Source organism: Ylistrum balloti, unplaced genomic scaffold (genome assembly GCF_031769215.1).
Source record: "Ylistrum balloti isolate Yb309-2 unplaced genomic scaffold, AGI_CSIRO_Ybal_v1 Utg370612, whole genome shotgun sequence".
NCBI lineage: Eukaryota > Metazoa > Mollusca > Bivalvia > Pectinida > Pectinidae > Ylistrum > Ylistrum balloti.
In genome coordinates, this window is record NW_026782376.1 from 1,764,955 (window position 1) to 1,769,218 (window position 4,264).

The following is a 4,264-nucleotide window of genomic DNA, read 5'->3' on the forward strand; positions in this document are numbered from 1 at the left end:
GGCACGAACTTCCCATCTACTTTCCATATGTACGTACTATTGTGACAAGGGTTGTATCTCCGAGGAAGGAGTTTATATTATTGAAATAAATTCTGAATAATTCATATACATACATATTCAAAGGGTCGTAGATCTTAGTAACACATACAATATATTTAAGAGAAATGTTTATTTTTCCGATGGGTGTTTCATGTACGAGCTAATTGGCTAATTATTGACCAAGTTACGACCTGACGAATTCCGAATCGTTAGGTAGATATTTACATGTCCGGTTGAAACACACTCTCGTCTCTAATGGGTACATCAATTACTATGCCGAAATCACAAGATCTACGCTTGTACTTATATACAGTAACCTTGACCTTGTCCGCACACAATGTTATTTGATGGTGTTTGATCTCGTCGGTCGTAAAAATTCCTCATTAACATGAAAATGCTTACCTTTTTCAACGAAAGCTGCCGTCTTTTTTTTCTGTCGCCAATGATTGGTGTACGCCGTACCTGGTCTCGGCCCAGGCCTTAAAACCTAGGCCATGATTATTATATGTAATTTACATCTGAAGTACGCAAAATCGAATAAATTTCAAATTTTCTTTTTAAATTTATCTATAAATATTTTTAAAATCTGACTAATTAAATGAACTAATGACAATATCACATTGATTTGTTTCACCTTCAGAAAAATGTAAATCGCCTGTATAAATAGGGACGTATATGTCCCTGATGTCAAGAAAAAAATAATAATAAAACCAGACGAAGACACAATTAACTTTGTATCGTTAATTTAATTAAATTAATGATTAATAGAGAAAACAATACCCCATTTCATAACCTTTTTACATGAAATACACAGACAAATAAAAAAAAACGTGTTCCTTCAAGCTTTTGAATAAACCGCGTGCAGTGGAACGTAGACGAAAACAGCAAGGACTCTGCAGGATATTACTATTTCAACAAGTCCCACTCTGTAGTATCATACGGGTTGCGTAACATTTAGAACAAGTCAGTCGGTGCAAATGAGGCCATTTTAAACCAATTTTGTGTTTTGTTTAATGGTCAGTAAACTAGATTGTTTCTATTTGTATAAATTTCTTTCAGTTGTAAAGCAATAATTACAAACTTTATGTAAACTTTTTTGAGTGTTCTATCTCTTAAAATTGGCTGTAAATCTTTCAGGAAGTCCCAGATGTAAAATCCTGTGACATTGCAAGTTTCTTTATGTTGGTGCGCTGAATACGTGTTTTATTTCCTATAGAAAGTTTTTATTACTGTAATTAAACCAGTGGCATTGAGTGCCTTTATCGTGGGGCAACAAACACCGAAATTTGATTGCATGTAACTGTATTATCCCGCTCGTTCCGAACCAGTCAGCAAATAAACTGTCGTTGTTGGCGGATTTGTAGTAGACAGAAATGTGTGAAAAGGAAAAGTGAATTAGAGGTTGTATGTGAAACATGTATATTAAATACCCATATGTCAACTTCGGAAATAAACAACTTGAGTACAAAAGCCATAAACAGAATTATCATTGTTAAATTTGTAAACTACATTTTTTACTTAAGAATGCGCGTCATTCAGTTTGCAAATAAGTTATTCTATCAAACCAACACGAAGTTAAAAAAAATCTATCAAACCTTATAATTAATATCTTAGATAGGTTTCAAAAACAAAAATTAACAAAGAAATCTATAAGTTCAATCATTTAATGGAGGATTATTTTATATCTAATCGATACCAATCACAGATTGCGTGACATGACGTGACGTCATTGACGGCTAATTCGCGCCAATTTTAGTCATTCAAATTCCACTCATGAATGGACCCGTCACATTCAAAACAGAAATGTGTAAAAAATATTCAAATAGTTTTTTTTCCTCGAATAAATTTATTATCTAATCGCTTGTGTATATTGTAGTATACTTGAATATCTTTTTATACAAATATTCCAACAGTTCTAACAGATCCGCCGCAAGGTGGCGTGTCGCCATAGACTCATCGATTCATAAGCAAATGGTGATGTTTTTTATTTGAGAAATGAATAGAACAACTCGAATCAGAAAGCTGCACTTTGCGTACAAACAACGAAAAATTAATTATAATAAGTCATTTTAAAATACGCGCGTCAGCGCATTGTGTTGAAATGCAAAAGTATATGTTACATAAACACATTTTGCACACCAGTAAATGATTTTAAAATGTTACAATTTTACAGTTACTTTACTTATTTATTTACATATGTATTTATTTATTTTACGCTACGTGGAAAAAAATTGTTTTGTCGGAAGGGTTGTCGGACTTGGCGTTTACTAAAGTGAAAACACTAATCGTGTTGGTGTTGGGAAGGCCAAATTAAGAATCAGACACACTGAAAATGTAAATATTTTAGACTTTAACGCCACAGACCTGTATACAAGACTAGAGATGGAGGGGAATGGCAATTATGTTCATTATTTCCCGCTTCCGGTAAAAATAACCACTACAGTTTCTTTGTATATAGACTGTAAAAAAGTTAAGCACTTCTTTGAGTATTGAGTCACTGTTAGTGAAAGGACAACCGTTATTATCCTAAAATGAAAAGTCGTTACAGCATATCGGTTGAAGTAACCACAATAAAATCATTGCCAAAGTATTGTGATGCGCATTGTTATCTTTAAATTGCCATTGACGGAATTACATAACCGGAACACTTCGAACCTTTCTTTCCACAGCAATGTTTGCAAGTAGTAAGGCTAGAGGTGTTCCGCAGGAGTTTTTTTACTATCCAGTCATACGCTGTACTCAAACGATCTACTAACACTCAATTGACCTGTTTAAACTATTCAATTAAATTCTTTTTACTTAGTCATAATTTATATTCTCGATAATATCAGAAGACGTACATTTAAATTTTACACAAAAATGACAAATCTACAGACAAAGAGATAAAAAGGACTGATATGGACGTATATGAACTGAAAAATATTTTAAGGACATTGTCCATGGCCCAGAGCATTTTATTCGGTATATACCCAAGGTTTATTTCGTACATAAATATTTAATCATCTTTGAGATCAGACAAGAGAGGTTTCAAGAAAGTATCGACCTGACTTATTTAATTTCAAAATTGTTTTAAATGTAACTTGAAGATTGTACAAAATGACACTCAAATCGGCTAGTGTGACGATAAACACTAAAACGTCGTGTAGATTGAGAGGTTGATGTGTGGTATGGAGTTTGTTTGCATGACGTCTGGGTCTAGAGAAACCTTAACACAAAAATCTATGTTTTATGATTCAAGTTTTGTTGATACAGAAAAAGTGGATTACGTAATAATTGTCTAACGAGAAAGTATAGTGTGTGGTCGTGACTATCGCCACCACTTCTCGTCATGTGCAGTCTAAATTGATCTTCCCCATATATTTCCTTCGTACGCATCTACAAATAGTTAATTAAACTTACAAAGCCGCGGTATCGAATGACTAAGAGCTTTCAGGACGCCACTTTCTTGAGGAAAATGGCCACGTGGATCTTTCTCAATATTTGAAATATATATATCAGAGTTTGCTAAGCCATATTTTGCCTAATCGGCAACATGTTATTTTGGTATATATTCAATTTATTTTATGTGTTTATATAAAAATTGCCCTTTGCGCTATCATTTTAACAATCAGTCGATAAGAGAGGGCATGGAAATAGTAGACCTTTTATTTAGAACTACTATCTGATCTTGATCTTACTAAACAGTCTACTTAAAAAGATCTTATCTTTAAGAATAAATAAACATTAACCTGACCTTAATAATCGATGTTGACCTGTAACATGGTTCACAGGGCTTTCGTATTCACAACAATAGGATTCCTATACCGTGTCTCGTAGATTAAATATGGCTGGATGTTCCACACTGAACTACTACAACTCATGAACAGGAGGCCGAAGGGGCCTGCATCGCTCACCGTGTTGATCTATGTATTCGGCCATTTCATAAACAAGTTCAATAATGACAAACCTCAATCAGAGGTCAGATTCGTTATTCGTAAAAACTACTTAGACCAAACTTAGACAATATCCTTGTATGGAAGAAGGATTTTTAAGAGCTTACATCTTCCCAATTAGGCCATCTCTCCCCCTAGGGACCCGGATGTACCGTTTATACAGAACGTATTCCCTTTTACTTAAGAATACTTCAGACTAAGTCTAGGCAATATTCATTCATTCCTACGTCCGTTTACCCTTCTAAAGTCTAATGTTGGTAGATTTAGTTTCTCCAGTCTCTGACTGTAGCTGA